At 38.2% G+C, this 22,611-nt stretch overlaps 1 protein-coding gene across 3 annotated transcripts in view; it reads left to right on the top strand.

Moving 5' to 3' along the window:
* Nucleotides 1-22,611, top strand: part of NCOA2 (nuclear receptor coactivator 2) — a 283,927-nt gene that overhangs the window by 91,105 nt on the left and 170,211 nt on the right. For all 3 annotated transcript variants that reach the window (XM_040261360.1, XM_040261357.1, XM_040261361.1), the window contains exon 2: nt 12,937-12,993. The gene's annotated coding sequence lies outside the window, so the exon portion shown is untranslated. The remainder of the gene's footprint in view (nt 1-12,936; nt 12,994-22,611) is intronic.

The raw sequence follows: 22,611 nt of genomic DNA, 5'->3' as shown, positions 1-22,611 counted from the left end.
TAGTATATGTCACTTAGATTCCTTTTCAATGCAGAAAGATTTTAGTTTCATTAGGACCTATAAAACAAAATCAGATTTGCTAACTAAATATAAATAAAACTACCAAATCAATAAGATTTAAATTATTGGTAGCCATGCAGTATTGTGTGGCTGTGACAGTCTTGCTGTTTACAACCTGTTGAGGTCTGGTACCTTTGAGTCTAGCATGTGCTTTTATTGGCTGTGTGACAGTATTTCATATCCCCTCTTCCTTTTTTTTTTCCTTGAACTTATAGAAAACTTTGTCCATTAAGGCTTGATATCAAAGACATTAAAATAATACTAGTCTCTAATTCCAGTTGTAAGCACAAAAGCAAGTACTGAAATTAATCAGCTGTATAATGGTCGTCCATATGAATTAGCAGATCCCTTTGTTAAATAACTTAGATTTTCGTCAGAATGAAAGTATGATTTCAAAAAATTTCATGGACATTTACATACATTCTGAGTCTGTGGGGCGCCTAGTTTGAGTGAAAATTCAGCACCAGTAGATTGTTTTCCTGTCTCCCTCCTTAGCTTTTAGAATTGTTTTATTTTCTTTTGAAAATGAGATTCCTTGTGTCAGATAAAATCCTCATTTTGTCATAGCCTTTAAGTATTTAAACATTTTTGGGGCAATTCATTGGATTGTATTGGGTGAATTCACTGGGTGAATTGATGCTTGGGGCAGTTTTTTGTGGTTGCTGGTTGTTACAAAGCATCTTCTTGATGTCAGACCTTTTTTTCTGGGAAGAATGAGCTGGGTCAACCATGAAGTGCAGAGGAGTGGAACTAGACTGAAAGAACGAAGGAATCAGGGTGGAAGTGGGGGGCGGGGCAGGAGGTGTGGGTGTGGTGGTGATCTTGAGTTCGGAGAGACCCAGATGCCACCTGGAGGTCTTCCTCTTGCTTCGGTGAGGATCACTTACCTTCCCTGATTTTCACCTTCCTCACCTACAGAATGGAATTGATAGATGCCCATTTACGGAAAACATCAAAAATAATGCGTGTAAAGTTTGTATGAGAGTGGCTGACACCTGATATTTAACACAAGGCGGCTCTCGTTGCTTGGCCAGCACGTTAGACTGCTCATCTCCAGATCTTTCAAGTCGTGTTTATATCTTGTGTTATTAGATATTTTACCTGTAAATTCTAGATTTACAACTAATATACAAGCCTCTCTCATATCTTTTTGGATATGTAATACTCTTCTTTGGTGGGAAGGCCAACACATATTTGATGATGATTTCCGAAGCAGACAGTTCAAACATGAGGGCAAGGCCAGTGTTTTTAGGATAACATTTGTTTCTGGGTTCACAGAAACTCCTTTAGTCAGAGGAAGTACTATCAGTGTCGGGAGAGGTACTTAATCTCTTTGAGCCTCAGTTTTGCATCATAAAATGGTGTAGTTACAATAGATATTTCCAGGTTTCTTCCATACTAAATTTTGATGCAAAATGATACCATCACCAGAGGGTCTGATTTTCTCCACTGTGCCTCTAAGTTTTTGTTGAAACCCAGACACAGAGTAGAATGAAAAATTGCCTCTTAAGTTTTTTAACAAAATGGGAAACTCTGTATTGGTCCTCACAATGAATCAAATTTCTGACTCAGTGTCTTTTTTTGATACATTTCTTCTTCCTGACTCTTGGATCCATGGATTGACTCTGAAATCATACAGAGAGACAATGACAGTTTGACTAGGTAGTAACTTGTACTCCGAGGATAAACTAAGTTGCAGTGCTTTTCTCCTAGTAGTCTCAAATTTGGAATGCCATATTCTTTCTAGAACTCTGTAAAATTCTGCTACACTTAATTATATCACATAAAATTGTAATTGTACTTCAAGGGAAAAAGAACTTATCTGTGATACAAAATTAGGCCTGTGAACACATATACACTGTGAGCTGTTTTCAACTTGAAAATTAAAATGTTGTTTTTTGGGTGCTTGCTGCTTCTTTTTATCTTCAGTAGATCAAGCTGCCGAGTCACAGGGCCTTGAGCCAGGCGGACTCAGGTTTAATATCAGTTCTATGCACATTCTTTGAGTTTAGACAAATTGTCTCATCTCTTCTTGGTTATAAAATGGGTATTATATAACACCTTCCTTTTAAAGAAGACCCTCTCTTACCCTCCTTCATACTTTTTTTTTTTTTTTTTTTTTTTTTTTCAAAGAATGTTCCCTTTTTTATGTTGAACCGATGATTATCTTAATGTGGTCATATACTGTTGAAAGCAGCAGCCTCCCTGGAAGGGGTGAGAATTGGGTGAGAATTGACAGTGACAGTCATCTGGGGAAGAAGCTGGTCCTTCAGTTCAGTTCAGTCGCTCAGTCGTGTCCAACTCTTTGCGACCCCATGAATCGCAGCATGCCAGGCCTCCCTCTCTGTCCATCACCATCTCCCGGAGTTCACTCAGACTCACGTCCATCGAGTCGGTGATGCCATCCAGCCATCTCATCCTCTGTCATCCCTTTTTCCTCCTGCCCCCAATCCCTCCCAGCATCAGTCTTTTCCAATGAGTCAACTCTTCGCATGAGGTGGCCAAAGTATTGGAGTTTCAGCTTTAGCATCATTCCTTCCAAAGAACACCCAGGGCTGATCTTCAGAATGGACTGGTTGGATCTCCTTGCAGTCCAAGGGACTCTCAAGAGTCTTCTCCAGCACCACAGTTCAAAAGCATCAATTCTTCGGCGCTCAGCCTTTTTCACAGTCCAACTCTCACATCCATACATGACTACTGGAAAAACCATAGCCTTGACTAGACGGACCTTTGTTGGTAAAGTAATGTCTCTGCTTTTCAATATGCTGTCTAGATTAGAGAGGAAACAAACTCAGAAGGGACTTTGGTGGACAGAAACTTTGTGCTGGTCCGTGTGATGTGGGGGCTTCCCCAGTAGCTCAGCAGTAAAGAATCTGCCTGCAGTGCAGAAGACATGGATTCAGTCCCTGGGTTGGGAAGATCCCCTGGAGGACGGCATAGCAACTCACTCCAGTATTCTTGCCTGGAAAATCTCATGGACAGAGGACCCTGGTGGGCCACAGTCCATAGGGTCGCAAAGAACCGGACACAACTGAAATGACTGAGCCCAAGCTGTGTCATGGTATTTGAGGACACTGCTGGGTATTGGGAGATTAAAGACCACCCCACCCTTTGTAGACAGATCGTAGAGGTATTTTTCTTCAGATGGCATAGTTTTAATGTTACTTCTGATTCACTTCCTTTTGTTACCCCACAGTCATAAGGTAATTATTGTGCACATTTGTGTGGGTTGTGCTCAGGGAAGCTTCTAGGCTCATTTTGTAACAGAATGGTCATTGCAGTTAGGGTGAACCTCCAAGGAGAAGGTGAGTTTCTGAGAGGAGTTTACAGTCTTATTCCCTCTCCCTGAGTGGATTTTGTTCCTCCTTTGTTAATATTTATAACAGGATTTATATTTTATTGCATTAAGGATGGTAGATGTGTCTTCTCACACTGATTTATTGTAAAAATTAAATTTATAATCTGTAGTAATCCTCACCTTTTCTGGCGTATACTGTAGGCTTCAGTACCTATTCCCATTTCAGTGAGGATGGAAGGGAACATTCAGGCCAAAATGATCCAACCCTCTTGGGAGGAAAACAGTTAAAATTCTACTCATAGTTTTTGGGGGCCTTTTATTTTGGGGAGACTGGTTGGTTGACAGGTTGGCATGTTCTTGTCTTAGTGGGAGTCATCTCTGAACCTTTCTTTTATGTTTAAGAAAGATTAATTTCTGCCCAATTGCTATTTCTTTTCTCCCCTCTAATTCTCTTCAAGACTGTTACTGTGTGTTTTTGGCTGAGCACCCTAATTAAAGCCCTAGGATTTCTGCAGGAGCATTGTTTAAAAGGTCACCTGTCCAACCACAGGTTGTCTTCTTAATCAAAGAAGCTCACAGTCTAGGCGGGATGTGTGTGTCTGTCATGTCTGACTCTTTGCAACTCCGTGGATGGTAGCCTGCCAGGCTCCTCTGTTCATGGAATTTTCCAGGCAAGATAACTGGAACGGGGGTCTCCCCAACCCAGGGCTCAAATGTGCATATCCTGTCTCCTGCACTGGCAGGCAGATTCTTTACCCCTTGAGCCAGATATTAATATAAGCTAGTCGTGATAGTGATCATTTGCATATGTTGTGTCCAAATCCTTTTTTCCTATCACTTGTCAACACTTTAACTTTTCTCCAGTCTGCTTTATGTCTGTATCATTCTGATGAAACTCTTCTTAGGAAAGTCATGAGGAACTTCTGCTCCAACTCAGGTAGACACTGTGCAGCTCTCACTAAGGAGCCTTGAGTAGTGTTGTCCAGCCTCTCTTTCCGGGAAGTCCCTCTTCAGATTCTGTGCTGGTCTCCCTCCTGCCTCTTAGGTAATTTCATCTCATTCTCCTTGGTTAGTTCCTTTCCTACATAATTTTTAAAAGAAGGAGTTCCTTAGGGCTTTATTCCAGACTCCCAGCTCGTTGTTCTTTAAATTGTTATCAGTGGATTTAAATAATGTTTTCAAGTTAGTGACTCCAAATTTAGTATCTTTAGTCATCTCCCAAATTGGAGGCATGTGCATTCAACCACATGTGAGTTAATTTTTCTTCTAGGTCTGTCTCTATGTGAGAATACTGCTGTTTGTAGAGTTAGTGTTTTGTGATAGTTGCATTACTGTATTAACTCTGGTCATGGTGAATGAGAGACAGACTTGAAAGGAATGGTTGTATGAGGTGTGTGAATTTGATGGGTATTTTATTTTTCATCATATCCCACATATCAGTTGTATGTGTGTACCTACCTGTAGCTTGGGTGTATGTGTATGCTCAGTCATGTCTGACCCTTTGCGACCCCACAGGCTGTAACCTATAGCTTAGGAGTTTTTAAATAGACGATATATCCCTTTCTATATATCTATTTTAATTGTAGCTTACAAGTTTTTAATACTTAGTATGGATGTGAGAGTTGGACTGTGAAGAAAGCTGAGCACCGAAGAATTGATGCTTTTGAACTGTGTTGGAGAAGATTCTTGAGAGTCCCAGGGACTGCAAGGAGATCCAATCAGTCCATTCTAAAGGAGATCAACCCTGGGTGTTCTTTGGAAGGAATGATGCTAAAGCTGAAACTCCAATACTTTGACCACCTCATGTGAAGAGTTGACTCATTGGAAAAGACTCTGATGCTGGGAGGGATTGGGGGCAGGAGAAGGGGACGACAGAGGATGAGATGGCTGGATGGCATCACTGACTCGATGGACCTGAGTCTGAGTGAACTCTGGGAGTTGGTGATGGACAGGGAGGCCTGGTGGGCTGCAATTCATGGGGTGGCAAAGAGTCGGACACGACTGAGCAACTGAACTGATGGATGAGAAGTTATGAAGTCATAAATTTCTTCACTTAAAATTGAAGTATAGGTGATTTACAGTTTTATTTAAGTTTCATGTTATAGCATAGTGATTCACAGTATTTAAAGACTATACTCCTCTTGTAGTTATCATGGTGCTTCCCAAGTGGCACAGTGGTAAGGAATCTGCCTGCCAGTGCAGGAGACAGAGGAGATGTGGGTTTGATCCCTGGGTTGGGAAGATCCCCTGGAGGAGGAAATGGCAACATAAACCAGAATTCCTGCCTGAAAAATCCAGGGACAGAGGAGCCTGGCTGTCTACAGTGCCTGGTGATCACCAAGAGTCGGACACCACCGAGTGACCGAGCACACGTGGTTATCGGAACATATTGGTTGTGTTCCCTATGTTGTACAGTATATCTTTATTTGTTTTCTACATAGTAGCTTGTACAGCTTAGTCCCTTACCCCTATCTTTTTTTTCATGGAAAAGCATTTTACTTTCTTATTTTTATTTTTTATTAACTTTTATTGGAGTATAGTTGCTTTACAGTGTAATGTTCCTGCTGTACAGCAAAGTGAATCAGTTATATATACACCCCCTCTTTTTTGGATTTCCTTCCCTTTTAGGTCGTCACAGAGCATTGAATAGAGTTTCTTGTGCTCTACAGTATGTTCTCATTAGTCATTCATTTTATATATAGAAGTGTATATATGTTAGTCCCAGTCTGCCAGTTCATCCCATCCCCTCCTCCCCACTTGGAATCCATATATTTGTTCTTCACATCTTTTATCTCTATTTCTGCTTTGCAAATCAGTACATTTATCATTTTTCTAGATTCCCCATAAAAGGGAGATTAACCATATGTTTTTCTCTTTCTGACTTACTTCACTCTGTATGGCAGCCTTTGGGTCTGTCTGCGCCTCTGCAAATGGGACAGTTTCATTCCTTTTTATGGCTGAGTAATATTCCATTGTGCACAGCTTCTTTATTCATGCCTCTGTTGATGGACATTTAGGTTGCTTCCCTGTCTTGACTGTTGTAAACAGTTCTGTGGTGAACACTGGTGTTCATGTATCCTTTCAAACCATATTTTTCTTCTGATGTATGCCCAGCTCCCTTAGCCCTATCCTGCCCTTACCTACTTTCCCTCCCCCTTGGTAACCACCAGCTTGTTCACTATATCTCTGTGTCTTTTTTGTTATATTCACTGGTTTGTTTTATTGTTTTAGATGCCATGTATAAAGAGTTTCATGGGTTAGGAATCATTGAACTCTTTAAACAAAGAAAGAAAACATAAGCTTGTCTATAAAGTATATATAGAAGTATATTGTCTGAAGTATATTCATCAGTTAACTTACAAATTATTCTTCTGTAGATGAGATGTTATTTTTAGCACCATTACCTTAATATTTGGGAAAGAATTTTACCTTGTATATGTAGTACACTTTCTTTACATTATTAAGGCTTTTAAGGATATTTTATCTAAAATATGTTATATATATATAAATACAGTGTCCTATTCAGTAATCTGAAGTAGTTCTCATAGGTAAATCTTGAAAGTAAGACTTTCCTCTTGATGTTACATGAGTTGAAACATGCCGAGGTAAAGGTGTTTTCTGTTCAGTTGTTCGGGAGTTTTTGTGCTTCTCAGCAACAAGTGGAAAAATTAGTGGCTTAAACTGTTGAAAAATCTCAAGTAATTTGATCAGTACCTCTAGCTTTCTCTTCCTTTCCCCATGTGTCCTCTTTATTTCTATCACTGTGTCTGACTGGCTTGCTGACTGAGCTGGTGCTGGCTAAATCACAAAGAAGACCCACACTGGGGCATGAAGTATGGTGACTCCCTTTCTGTTAGTCATCTTTCCAGTGGCTGGTTCCATGTACTCTGTTGTCCATCAGAAATCAAGTTGGTTTTGTTACGATTAGAAAGTATATTGTTTGCATACTGACACTGGTGTTGATGACTTTGTCTTTTTCTTTTCTCTATTTTGCTTTTTGGCCGTGCCTCACAGTATGTGAGATCTTAGTTGCCCAACCGGGGATCAAACTGCCACCCCCCTGCATTGGCAGCCTGGAGTCTTTAACTACTGGATCACCAGGGAAGTCCTGATGACTTCCTTTAATTGGTGGCAATCTTGAGAAAATTATGAGGCTACATTTGAGTCAGGAAAGAAATAATGTCCAGATTTATTAACAATGTCAGCCTGGGTGGCGTGAGGAACACACTGCTTTTGTTGGTACCATATCAAAAACTCAAGGAGGCTGTTTTAAGGCCGATCATATTTTGGGCCAACTTTTTCAAATCAAATTGCCAACAATGATAACATTATCAAAATTTTCATAATAGCCTAGTGGGTAAGAGCATAATAGACTCAGCAGTCAGACTCTGGGTTCAAATCCAGGCTTTGCTGCCATATCAGCTTTGTGGCCTTGGGCTTCATCTCAGTTAAGTTTCTGAATCTACAAAGGAGTGATGATAGTGGCAGTACCTGCCTCATAGGATTGTTAGGAAGATTAAATTAAGTAACACATTTCAAGCCCTTTGCCCAGAGCTCTCAATGATAGTTGTTACTTGTGATATTAACCCAAACAGCAAGATATGGCCCTTCTCTTATACTGCTAAGTTAGAAGGTGCTGTCTTAGCCACTGTTACACACGACTTCATTTTCTTTCTGGCTTATTTTCCTTCCTCTGGCTCTGTTCCTTTTTTTTTTTTTTTAACAAGCAAATAAAATATCAAGTGCATCTCCTCTAACCCTCCCCTACCTTTTAGAAAATCATCAACCTATTCCTTTAATGCTGCCAACAATCTTCTTAAGTGATGTTAGCTCTGTCCCGATTTCTTTTTCTTTTGCTTTTTGTCTCAAAGTAATTGTGTTAGTTGACGCTCTCCTTGGCAAATGCTCACACCACCGTTTGCTACTGTTGGTTGTTGGTTTGGTCACTCAGTCGTGTCTGACTCTTGTGGCCCCATGGACTGAAGCCCCCCAGGCTCCTCTGTCCATGGAATTCTCCAGGCAAGAATACTGGGGTGGGCTGCCACTTCCAGTCAGTCCCCACTTGCATTCCCTAACCCAGGATACCACGGGTCTGTTTTCTGTCGCTGTAGTTTTACTTTTTCTAGGAATTTCAAGTAAGTGAAATCGTGTAGTCTGTTGTCTTTGTGTCTGGCTTCTTTCTTTAGCAAAATGTTTTTGAGACTCAATCATGCTGTGGCATACATTAGCTATCCATTCCTTTTTATTGTTGAGTGGTATTTCATTGTATGAATGTACCATATTCTGAAAAAGATTCATTCTCCAACTGAAACTTTTGAATTTTTTTCAGCATAATTGATAAGAACATTCATGTACAACTCTCTGTATGGTCCTCTGTCCCTGAGATGAATGAAAACACACCTTGATGTGAAATCGTTGGGTTAGATGATAAGAAACTTCCAAACTGTTTTCCAAAATGACTGTACTATTGCACTTTTCCCACCAACAAGGGATAAAATGGGAAAGTTCTAGTTTCTCCATATCCTTGGCAATGCTTTGGGTATTTTACTGGATGGGCTATGGTATTTTGTTTTGATTTGGATTTCCATTTTCCTAATGATTAACGATACCCAATATTTTTTGATGTACATTCCCTGTGACATATATATATATATATAATGTCTTCACATATTTTTCTCATTTAAAAAAATTGAACTGTTTTATTATTGTGAGAGTCCTTTATTTATTCTATGTACATCCTTTATTATGTATTTAGCTCTTTATATATTCTAAATACATAGGTGTTTTCAGATAATTATTTTGCCAGTATTCTCTTTCAGTCTGTAGCTTGTGTTTTCATTTGTTAAATTATTTCTTTTGAAAAACAGGAGGTTTAACATTATTATTTTTCAAATTTTTATTTATTTGTTCATTTGGCTGGGCTCTTCATTGCTGAGAGTGGCTTTCTCTAGTTGCAGCAAGTGGGAGCTACTCTTTCCTGCAGTGTGGACTCTCCTCTCTTGTTGCAGAGCACAGGCGCTAGGGCGCGCAGACTTTCATAGTTGTGGCACGTGGGCTCAGTAGTTGTGGCTCCTGGGCTCTCAAGCATAAGCTCAGCAGTGGTGTTGCACAGGCTCAGTTGCCCTGCAGCATGTGAGATCTTCGCAGATCAAGGATCGAACCTGTGTCTCCTGCATTGAAAGGTGGATTCTTTACCACTAAGCCACCAGGGAAGCCCAGAAGTTTTAATTATAAAGAAATTCAGTTTTGTGTTTTTCTTTTATGGTCTTTAAACAATTTTTTTTTCTTTTATACCTTTAAAGTATCATACCTAAAATATTTTTGCCTAATCCACAGTAATTTTCTCCAACTGCTTTCTTTTATAAGCTTTGTAGCTCTTATTTCTAGATCTATGATGCTATCCATTTTGAATTGATTTTTCCCATAGTGCAAGGTAAAGGTTGAGGTTCTTCCCTCTCATATGTATAATCAGTTTTTGGTATCATGTTTTTGGAAAGACTGCCCCTTTCTTCACTGAATTACCATGTCACCTTTATTGAATATGGATTGATATAAATGTGTGAGCCTGTTTTGGACTCTGTTCAGTGCCTACCTCTTTGATTATTATAACTTTATTGTAAGATTTGAAATCAGGTATTAATATTATCTTTCTGCTTAAAGTTTTAAAGCCAGTCCTCATTCAAAAAATGTCTCAGCAGGGGATTTTCCCGGTGGTGCAGGTGTTAAGACTGCGCTTCTACTGCAGGGGCACTGGTTCAATCCCTGGTCAAGGATTGAAGATCCTGCATGCTACACAGCATGGCCAAGGGGGGTGGAAAATCCCATCAGACTCCATGTGTATGCATCTGTCTGGGCGATTATGGGCAGAGAAAGCTATTAAGACGTCTCAGGAAAGATCAGTTTTACTTGGGCTAGGCTAGGCTTGTCATTTACGGCTAGCAGCATTTAGCAGAATCACACTTGGCAGAATCATAATTATGTGTAATGCCTGCCATGTACCAAGTGCTTTGTGTAATTATCTTATTTAATACTTTCAAGGTGGTGCAGAGAGTACATTATCCTCATTTGATAGTTGAGTCCACAGTAACATTTTTGAGGTCACACACCTAAGCAGCTGGCTTGTGATGGAAATATTAACAGCAGCAGTATTCACGTGAGAGAGCCAGGTTTTGAAACCTCACCTGTTCAATGCTCTTAGCCCCAGGTTCTTTTATCTGCTCCAGGCAGCTTTTTTTTTTCTATGGAGTGGAGGTTTACCTTTTTGGTTTATACAGTGGAAATAGCAGTGGTTGTAAGAGGAGGACATGTGTATCCCTCTGTCATTTCCTGCAGGGTTCCTCTCTGTCCTTCTGTCACTCTGCCAGGCTCAGGGTAGTCTTCTGCTCCTCTTCCCTTGAAACTCCTGAAGGAGCTTCCTAAAAACTGTCAGGGCTCAAAGAAGAGTAGGAAGATGTCGGTTTCTTATAGGCTTGTCATTGCTCGAACTGTCACTTTAAATAGCTATTATTTCCATGGGCAGAGGAGCCTGGTGGGCTCACAAAGAGTCAGACACAACCAAGCATGCACACAGACACAGAGACGGTGACTTAGAAAACATTTTGTAATTCTATGTTTATAAGTATTTTATTTGTTCTTCTGGTTTAAAGTGTCACACCGACGTATCATAAAGTCTTCATGTTTTTATGCACCGTCTGTCTTCATGTTTTTATGTATTTTTGTTTAGCTTGGATTCATTAGCACTTTTTCCTCCTTATATTAGCACATTCAGAAAAGCCTTTGTGAATGGTATAGATCAAGCCGTAATTGTTTAATGTCATCATTTCTACTCATATCACAAGTTCTAACTCTTGACTGTTGCATAGTGTGATGTCCTTGAGCAAATTAGTTGTTGGTATAGAATTAGAATGGGCTTAAGTAGGTCAGCATAATGAGTATATTTACCCCAGGAGCACTGTATAGAATTGATGACCCCTATTATGTAACAGTTTATTGCACACTGCTCATGGACTACCACTTGAGAATTTGTTCGTTTTATTTACTATGATAACTTCTTATTTGCATATAAACTTCCTTTTGTTTTTCATGAATCATCTCTGCCTGATTCCCTAGCTGCATTTCTTTATATATGATGGGCTCCAGCCTGAGCAGGTCCTGGTAAAAATGAAAGTGCATTTTCCCCCATTTCTTTCCCCTTTAGACCTCTCAGGTTATGAAATCAGATGTTTCTAGTGCCCTAGAACAATGGCAGTTTGAGTAGTAAATTAACATTAGGGTGTGTTTTTTTTTTTTTTTTTTTTTACTGTTAGGTTCTATTTATTCTAAAGAATAAAGGGCTCAGAAGAGAGTTACTACTCAAGCCTGATAATGATTCAGAGTATGAATTATTACAGATTGGTGTCACCTGAAGGGAAAAAGTACAGTAGCTCAGTTTGGAAAAACATTCCTTGAAGCTGATTAAATCCAGTAGCCCATAATAGTTAAAATGAAAACATACTACTAGCAGTCGTGCAGTAGCAGTTGTGCAGTTTTTCTTAGATCTGTAATGTACACAAGAGTGGTAAACATTCATACACATAAAATCTCATAGGCACATATTTGCCGTGTTCATATTCTGGGCTGTGCATCTTGAAGGAAACTTCTTAGGTGCAGTGTAAGTGACCCTTGTGTGGGTCAGAGGAAGTGTGTGGTCCTTCATTGCTAAGTTCTTTCTTCTCAAAGGTACAGGCCCAGAAGAAACTTGGGGAGCTGTTGCCCTCATTATTGAAAATGTTCAATTCTTACTTTCTTATCCACTCTTACTTCTGCAAATTGCCGTAGATAGCATCATTTTTATGGTTATTTAAAACTTTGTTTTGGCTCTGCCGTGCAGCATGCAAGATCTTAGTTCCCCACCAGGAAATCAAACCTAGGGCCCTTGACAGTGAGAGCCAAGTCCTAACCACTGACCCTACAGGGAATTCCCTATTGCATCATTATACTCTAGACTTTTTAAAGTTATTCAGTTTTGAATGTCTTTGTTTAAGCAGTTATGACAGATTTTTATTTCAGTAATTTCAAGCCATTCTTTTCCACAGAGGCAAACTGTAAATCACAGCAAAGTAAGATCAGTATGCGAGCTTAATTAATCATTTAATTAAATCATTCATTCATTCATTTGGCAAACCTCTCTTCTGCACTGTGTTACTGTGGGGTGGTCTTTAGACTAGGAGTGCCGTGTAAAAATGGGTAGCTCGGGCCTCCTCTGCTTTTATTCAGTGAAGTGTTAGTGATTAGACTAGCAGCTATCAGAAAATGTAATATGTTTTATGTCGAGAACTCAAAACTTGATGGGTAGACATCTCATAATTCACTGAACTGGGAGATACTGCAGTGTGGCCTGTGTCTTATACTAGTGTGGACAAATAAAAGTTGTGCAGCGAGTCTGCTTCTTGACTTACATGGTATCAGTGAGTTACTGAGTAGAGAGATGTTATTAATGAGTATTACTTACATTGGTTATAAAAAATCATACCGAATCTAATGAGTCTGACAGGATTCTGCATTTTTTGTTCATATTTGTTTATTTCTTTTTATTGCAGATTTCTCTTGGATTTGGCTACACATTTATAGATCTTCTGCACTGTGTACAGTCACAGGTGAGTTAAAAGTAAGCTTTCCTATTGGTATATTCTGATTTTTAAGTATAATCAAACATTTAAAGTTATTTACAATTGAGCAATATAGTATATAAATAAAATGAATGTGAATTTTAAAATGTCATACATTTGTCTACATTTGTTTTATTATGAAGATTCAGTATCCACGTTTTAGAAATATTTGAAGGTAAAAGGACCATAGCTGTTTATCAGTGTTTTTTGTGTGTATTTGGGAAGAGTTTATATTTACCCATTGGATGAGGTGAATTATAATTTCATAGCCTGGCAAAATGTGTATATTTATTTTTATATGTAAATAAAAGAATGGTTGCTATAGCTTTTGGCAGCAAATTTCAGCCTTATACAGGTAGATTTAACAAGCAGGCTCTTCTGGTCCAACCAGTCTGAAATAGCTTCTCAATCACTCCTTATCACACAACTCTGATTTATTTTTATCATAATGTTTATGATCATGTGATATATTTTTATTTTTAGTCTCTCCTACTAGAATATAAATTCCATGAACATTGGGGCCACTTTTGTCTTGTTAAAAACAGTATCTGTAGCCCTTAGAATAGTGCTCATTGAATAAGAAAGACTGAATAAATGTTTGTTACAGTAATTATTGGGTAATAGATATTAAGAATTGATTTATATTCAGTCATTGAACTCTGCATCTGTAAATACAAACTAGAAATAGTTCTTCATACTTTTCTCTAAATATGAAATTAATTTCTATCACATACTTTTTAAAGTATAGAGCTCTTAAATGCTCAGAGAAATTACCTGTGTTACTCAAGTATGATTAATCAGGGTAGAAGTCAAAGGATAATGCTTCCAATTCTGTATTTTGTCAGCATCCTAGCAGATTCTTAGGATTAAGTGATGTATAAATCTGACGCAAGTGTGGGAGCTTCTCGCCTCCTTACTCCATCACGCTACGATGATGGAAATGTTTTATGATACCTTTATGGAGAACAAAGTTTATTTGACCTCAGCTGTCCAGTTTTAATCTCTGGAAACCAAACAAGTTACAATTTTCCCACTACCTGTCAGTGCATACAAAATGTAATTTACTTAAGTTTTGCTCTCTTTGTAGACTGAGGGAAATTTGGGGCCATTTTCCTGCTCTCTGTGTGGATATTTGAATTCATTATTGAAGGTAGCTATATGCGTAAGTTGACACAACTGCTGCCTTGTGTGGTTGGCAGTTACTCCTTAAGTGTCCCAGGATGTTAGTCACTACTCTTGGTTTGTTACCTTTCATTTTTTGTATGCATTGTTTTTTGATCTGTTTGACCCTCTTTAAATACTGGTCTCTCCTTCTGCCATCATGGTTTTTCATTTATAGAAAGGACTAAGTCTACCCTCTAGGCCTTTTATTTATTTTTTTTTTAAGTTAAATTTTGGGAATTACACAGCCATTTCTTATTTATATCTAAGAATTCCTTTGATAATACTAAATAACAGCAGTTATTACTTATAGCTCCCTCACTGTGTGCCAGGCATTATGTAAGTGCTTTTCATTATCTTCAGAATAACAGATAAGGAAATTGAAGCTGAGAGAGGTTAAGTGACTTTTTCAAGGTCATATCAAGTAAGTGGCAGTTTCCCACTCCAAAGACTTTGATCTTAACCCCTGAGGTCCATTTTTCTGCCTAAGTAGCCTTAAATACAAGCATATTTGTGGCAGTAAATGTAATATAGGAACATAGTATTCATATTTGAGGACTTAAAATTAATTTTAAAATAAAATATTATGGAATATTTTGCTTATATTTCATTAGTAGGTCTTTTAACCTTTATTTCAAACTGTATAACATGACGACTCATTTGAAATTTAATGATGCCCTAAACAATTTAAAGTCCCACTCTGGCACTTTAATTTCGTACTCACTTTTGGGGGGCAGGTGAATGGGAAAAAGCCATTTGGATTCATTTTGTTGTTGTTGTTGTTAAAAAAAAATATGGTATCTTATGAATCAGAATTCTTTATTCCTTGCAATATTATAAATACTATGTTGTGAGTGGCATCTGTGATTTGTTGGATAAATCACGTTTACAGAGAACAGGTTGTGTGAAATATTGTGACTATAGAATTACTTAGAACCCTTATCTTGGATGGTGTCATAATTTATGTCTCTATGGAGACTTATTTTAATTATTTAAGAAATGAAGTGACATAACTTTGAGATAAATCAGAACTTTATCTTTCCAGAAAAGAACTTCAGCTTTCCTTATTTAGTTTATTTTCAAGGTTGAGTAGGATATATAATACAGAAATATTTTGAGTCTCAAATATATAATATTCTGTTGTTGTTTAGTCACTCTGTCCTGTCTGACTCTTTTGTGACCCCATGGACTGTAGCCCGCCAGGATCCTCTGTCCATGGGATTCTCCAGGAAAGAAATACTGGAGTGGATTGCCATGCCCTCCTCCAGGGGATCTTCCCGATGTAGGGACAGAACCCGCGTTTCCTGCACTGGCTGGCAGCTTCCCTTACCACTGAGCCACCGGAGAAGCCCTATAAGACACTGTACATGAATGTACATTAAAATTTTGATTTGAAAACATGATTAAGTATACTTCTTCACATTTTCCTAAAGGATTCTGTCTCTGAGTATAAATGCAAATTCCAGGTTTAAATAGTGGCAGAGAATTCTGTAGTTTGAATTTAAAAAGAATTTTTTTAGTTGCCTGGACTGTGCTTCCTAATCTATAGCTTCATGAGTGTTGCCATTGCAATCTCACATTTTAAGCATTTTTAAGGTTGGCCAATAAAAATTTCTCAGAATTGATAGTCAAAACAGGAACTTTAGATGAATCTATTTTGACAATGTGGCCTTGAAGTGTAATATTCCCTTTGCTATGGAAACCTGGGCTCACTGTGGAGTCATATATATTGTGTATTTATTTATAAGTTTATTTTCTCTACTATAGAGATATCTGGGGTGGAAACAGAATGGGCTGGGTGCCTGAAGGTTGTTCATGCATGCTAGGTTAGATCTCAACTCTTCAATACCAACATGGAGAGAGAGTTCTCCAGAGTACAGTAAAGCATGATATACCTCTTGTGGTATGTTGTATATTCAGTGCTAAACACTAAACAGTGTATTAAGTGTATCAAGACATAAAAGAAATTATGTCCCCACTAGTTGAAAATACATTTGAAATGAGTATTTCTTGGATTTTGAATTCCTTCTTTGTTCATAGGCATGAAAAGATTGTGATTAGGTGTCAGATTTATCTGAGAGGTGTGTAAATTCCCATGAAGACAGGCAGCTTGATTTGACTGCATATCTGAGAAAATCAGTATTATTCTAAACAGAAATGTAGTATATTAATATTTAAATGCTTTAGGCAAAAATCTGCCAGCATTTAATTGTATTGCTATTTTGGTGATATTTCCTTCAGATGTCAGCAGTATAGGCGCTGTGATTTGGAAAAATAAATATTTTGACAGTTGATAAAATGCCCTTGGCCATTTAGCTATTCAAACTGGAATCCTGAGCCCACCCCCAGTCCCCTGGGTAGAACCCTCTGCTCCTTGTACATAGAATGGACCCAGGGAAAAACAGGCTTACTGGTCAGTTGAAATTATCTTCCAGTGGGTGTTATTGACACAAAGCCACAGTTGGAAACTATTTGTGTGACATGCCCGTTTTTAAAGCATTTTTCCTCTTCCATTTTCTTCCCTTTTTATGCACACATTCATGTAAACAGCTTGGTTTAGTTTTTCCCCATGAAACTACATTCGTTCAGCACCATTAACTTTCCTTTCTCTCTTCCCTCCCTCCCTTCAGTTTCAGGCCATCCCTCCTTACTTCTCACTCTCTTCTCTTTCAGAATATTCATTATTTATTTCCTGTTAGTCTATGCTAAGTGCTATGGGGAATATAAAGAATACCTACCCCAATGTGTTAAACTGGAAAAGGAGTACTGCGGAATTTTTAACTCCATATTTCCTTGCAGGTTCCTTCCCCATTGAGTTGGCTCTCTGACCTTTCTCTTAAAGAAGAAAACTGAGCCCTGATTTCTGAATTATATGTCTGCTTCTGCTGAAAGTCTTAATCTATTGTAGAGATCAAGGCAATAGCAACAACAGTAAAAGCTGTCCCTCATAAACAAATGTCCTGTTTACACGGGGGCAGCAGTGCTTGCAAAGTGTGCTCCTTGGAAGGTACACATTCTGGGAGGTAGGTGTGTTGTGCTTGATGAAGTTGAGACAGTCGGAGAGTCCAGGCTGTCTGCGTGTAGAGCAGGGGTCCAGTCAAGTAAAGTGATGTCAGCTCAGTGCATTGTTGAAAGACTTACCAGAAATAGGGCAGAATCTGGTTTTTATGGTTCACTCAAATGCTAGAATAGCAAAATTTAGAGTTGCAGCAATTTAAAAACATGACTTTTTATAAAATTCATCAGGATGTTTCTTGGGCTGTAAGTTGAATTTCAATGTAGAGGGAATTCACTGGGAGAGCACTGTGTTTTTTTAATTGATAAATTCTAAGTGTGACTTCTATTGGCATTACTGGTATTCTTTGAAAATAATTCAAATTAAAAGTACGGCCAGTCTAGGGCTTCCCAGATGGTGCTAGTGGTAAAGAACCTGCTTGCCAGTGCAGGAGGTGTATTGATCCCTGGGTCTGGAAGGTGCCCTGGAGAAGGGCATGACCACCCACTCCAGTATTCTTGCCTGGAGCATCTAATGGACAGAGGAGCCTGGTGGGCGACAGTCCATAGGATCACAAAGAGTCAGATACAGCTGAAGCGACTGAGCATGCATAGCATGACACTTCAGGTTCCTCTTAAAAGCTACTCTCAGCCTTGTGGGATTAGACGGCTAATGCAGAAGTATTGCCAGTCCATACCTTGTGTTAATCTTTTGAGTCAGCATATCTTAGAAGAAGCAGCACTGGAGCTAGAATCTTCTGAGAAAGAAGTAGAGATCTGTAGTATAGGTATATGTATGCCTGAGAGTGGGGAGAAGTGTTGCAGATTGTTTATATTAATAAAACTTATATTCTCTTGCCATTTTTTGTTACTGGCCTTTAGATTTCAGTTCAAAGTTATATGTTCTATTTAACCTGAATATTAGAGTTGTTAGCTTTAGGGAGAAAGTCTGCGATAAGCAGAATTGCACATTTGTGCCACCATAGTAACAAGTGCATGGCATTTGATGTGGGTCAGTTTCTAGGATAAAGAATCTGCCTGCTTATGCAGGAGACACAAGAGACGGATTTGGTCCCTGGGTCGGGAAGATCCCCTGGAGAAGGAAATGGCAACCCACTCCAGTATTCTTGCCTGGAAAATTCTGTGGATAGAGGAGCCTGGTGGACTATAGTCCATGGGGTCACGAAGAGTCAGACATAACTTAGCAACTGAACACACACACACACACACACAAGGAATTTTAGCTATGCTGTTCACTTTCATTTTGGAAGAAGTGACAGATGTATGTTATTTTCTGGACAGGCGTTGAATTTGAGTCAGCTGACCTTGCCAGAATTTCCTTAAAGAAAAAATAGCAAATAAAATCAGGCTGCTTCCATTAAACACCTCATAGTTTATTTTTGAAGCACAAATCATGCATGTTGTTTTCCACTGTTCATAGCATCTAAATGTAAGGGATAAATTAAACATTTATTTATAAAATGATCCATATCCATAATGATTACGTAGCACTTGCCTTCCATCCTCCTTCCCTCCATCCCTCCCTCCCTTTCTTTTTTTCTGTGTTTCTTTGCTGTTGGGATATAGAGGTTTCTGTTGAGACTTCCATTGCTAGCTTGAGACTCAGAAAAACTGGACATAACCTGAAACATTAAGTGAATTTTGAAACTTGTGATTTTAACCCAGTTTTGCACGTTTGGTTTGTCAAAGCCTTGTGTGCTACTTCATGAATGAATCATTGGTTTCTTCAGTCAGTGGAAATGTATTTTTTTGTTCTAGTCACAGCTACAGTTCTGCCTTCCCATCCAAAAAGAGCCAAGGAGAAGGAAGAAATAGGTAGCCTTTAATAATGGCTTTTTAACCATATACTATAGATGTGTGTAGTCCAGTTTTGGAGGATCTCTTAAGTACATGTCTCCAGGCAAGGCTGAGAGATTGTTGTGCCATAGTCTGTAGACTTATTTGCCTTTATTGCTTTTGGAAGTATTCAAAAATACTGAATTGATTTAGAATTGATAATTGAGGCCTTTGCTTTCTTTAAACCACAGTTTTAGCCTTTTTGGTGCAGTTAGATAAAATTCTAACATGAGCAGAAATCATACATTTGAAATTTTGTGGTCTTCACCTTGAAGGATGGGTAGTCTGTTAGCTGTCAATATCACGGCGTTGGAGCCCAGTTTTATTGTACCTCCTTGAGAAGAGCAAAGGACCAAAAAACATGGGTGTGATGAGCTGGAGTAAATTTCATCAGACAGATGAATGGGTGAGCTTGTAAAAGACTTTCCCGTGCTTGCATGAATACCAAGACTTTGACTTATTAACCTAAACTGTGAAAAAATACCTTTGAAGAAACAACTGTGTTGTAATTATTGAATTGGTGGCTTAAGTTAGAATAGAGAAAATCAAGGCTGGAGGAAACAGTTTACCTTTCAGTTTCTTTAAGTTCTTTGTCACTAAAAAGGCTGTTTGATCTAGATTTGTAATTCTTCATTTTATATGGCAGTTTTATTACAGTTCAGAAAATAAACTATTTGCTAGGTTATAAGATAAAGTTTGAAAACTGTATGGTGGTTACTGATGCTATTATATTTGAAGGGAATGGAAATGGAAATTTCCTTTGACTTGAATTAAACATCTGTTAGACAAATTAAGTTGGTTTTATGAGTTTTACTTATATACAATAGTAGATTTTGTGCATGAACCCAGTGGAATCTTGATTTTAGATTTTCTTTGAAGCTAGATGCTTTGGAACATTAAAATTATCCCCTAATGTAGCAGTTAGATGTTTATTGTTGTTACTCCTTCAGAATATTCCCAAAGTCTCATAAAATCTTTATTGTCCAAGAGGTAAGTTATTACTTCTTTGAACTTGTTGACTGATACATGATATATAAGTCAAGATCCGTCTCAAACTTTTTCATTAAAGAGAAAATATTAAATCTTAGTCTTTGTAACATGCTGCTGTTATCTTTTAACTATATTAAATATATTGTGATTTTAACATATCCTAAATTCCAGTCCATATTGCTCTAAACCATAATGTGTGCTCACTTTACCTATTTCCCATCTTTTAATTTTTTTCTTCCTTATTTGTAAAAGGAAGGAAAAAGACAAAACTTTTCTTCTTTGACAAACTTTGACTGTCATCAAAACTGTTCAACACCCGAGCCAAATGATGTCTGCAGCACTGGCCACAATCCCCACAGACATTCTTACCTGGTGGCTGTCCTCTGGCCCTAAGGGGTCCAGTGAATGCCACACCAGGAGCTATACGCTTACCTAATTGACCATCCTTGAACCTAGAGGCATTTGTTTATTATTATGTATTTGTTTCCACGAATTTGATACCTTTGGCTTATTATGGTACTTCTCCTTCAGTGTTTTTGTCATTACTTTTACTGAGGTCTCTGTTGATTAAAGGGTCCTGTTTCATACTAAATTTCAAGGGCTGGTTATGAAAATAGCATACCCGATCATTTGTTTATACTACAATGAGATTTCATGAGTTAAAGTTTTCACAGTGTTTTGAAGTAGAGATAAATATAGGTTACCTTGAGGGGTAGAGAGAAAAGGAAAAACAAACATTTACTATTATTTTTGGCAAGATATGGTTCTTGACCTTTACGTCTTTTGTATGAGTTTCAACTCTGAATAATTCTTTGTGTCAGGAATTGAAGAATGTTCTGATCATGTCTAACTTTTCTTTGATTGAATTTGAGACTGAACCACTTTTGATTTTCAAAGCTTTCAAATGGGCCTTAATGTATGTAATGAAACAGAACTTGGTGTCTTTCAACTCACCTGCTTTTAATTGAATCTTGTAACAATTGCAGAGACATTTTATGCTACCTTCTATATTAGTTGAGGAAAATGATTCTTATCTCAGAAAAGGAAACTTGATTAACTGATCCTGTCAGATACTACAAAATGAATTTCGTCAGAAGCACTCAAAAGATGTGGATCAAGAATGTGAAGGAAATTGAGTTGGAAGCATCCTACTTCATTAGAATTTTTTTCATTATATAGAGCAACATGTTAGTGTTTTGTTTTTTTTCTTTCATTGTTTTGTTCACAGAACATTTTTAACATTACTGCTGCCCATATATGTGCATGTAACTTTTCTATCAGTGTGTCACTAGATAGATAAATTCATTTTATTTAAAAAGAGCATTACTATATTACCAAGGAATTTCCCTGGTGGCTCAGATGGTAAAGAATCTGCCTATAATTCGGGAGATCTGGATTTGATCCCTGGGTCAGGAAGATCCTCTGGAGAAGGGAATGGCAACCCACTCCAGTATTCTTGCGTGGAGAATTCCTTGGACAGAGGAGCCTGGCAGGCTACAGTCCACAGGGTCGCAAAGAATCTGAGACGACTGAGTGACTTTCACTCACTCAGTAACTCATATTACCAAAGATTGATAATTATGAGGTGACCCCAGACAGGTAGAACGTAGACCATGAACACAAATGAAGACAGTGTTAAGTCATCTGTGTAATTAAATGTATAGTTTACTTATATTTGATGAAATGTCACAGTTATAGGCCATTCCGCAATGTGATTTCAGCACAGAGACATAAATGTGGAACCAGGTATTGTCAACACAGATCCTCTTTAAATCCTAGTGCAAATGTAATAGAAAGTTCTTGGAAGTGAAAGATCGTTTATGATTCCTCACGTACATATTGTTCTCATCATGTGCCAGGTAGTGTTTTTTAAGGTCTCCTGTAATAGTCCACACAACCCCCAAGTGAAGCCTAGGAAATAGCTGCTGGTACAGTCTCTCTCTAGAGATGGGGGAGAAGGCGCTGGGAAGTCCAGCAACCTATCCAGTGATGTGCGCCTAGACTAGCTAGCTAGCTAGATGCAGAATTGGGGCTCCAGTCTGAAGTTGGTAGTGTTTTGCCTATGAAAGTTTGTTCTCTTAAAAAATAGAGAACAAATAAACAGACCATTCAAACACACACAAAAGATAATAATTTCAAAATAAATAAAGTTTCAAGCTAACCTTCTAAGTTTGGGGGGAAATGTGACAAGGCTTAGCATTTTATTGGCTGTCCCCTTCTCCCAGTTAGGCTCCGTGAACCCATGGAGTTGCTAAATTGTATACTGTATCAGAAATGATTATCTGACATTAATTAATAAAGGGAAATGCAGGTCACAGAAATTATGTTAAGCTCTTCTTTGGCTTCAAATGAGGTTACACAGATAATTCATTCAATGGGATTTAGAGTTAGATGTTTTATTAACATGGGTTGTTTTGTCTGATGGATGGAAAAAGGGCTACCTCACTTTCTTTTTCAGTTCCTCTCTTTAAAAATAGGTTTTCTAAAAGATTCTTAAAAAGGCATATCCTAGACTTCCCATACTAAGAAATCCTAGGACCTTTTCACACAAAGAGCTGAAAATGTTCCATTCAAAACCAAATTTCAGTTGTTATTTAGAAAAAG

This window comes from Oryx dammah, unplaced genomic scaffold (genome assembly GCF_014754425.2).
Source record: "Oryx dammah isolate SB20612 unplaced genomic scaffold, SCBI_Odam_1.1 HiC_scaffold_19, whole genome shotgun sequence".
NCBI lineage: Eukaryota > Metazoa > Chordata > Mammalia > Artiodactyla > Bovidae > Oryx > Oryx dammah.
Note: the sequence above shows the minus strand (reverse complement) of the source record. Positions and strands in the feature narration are given on the sequence as shown.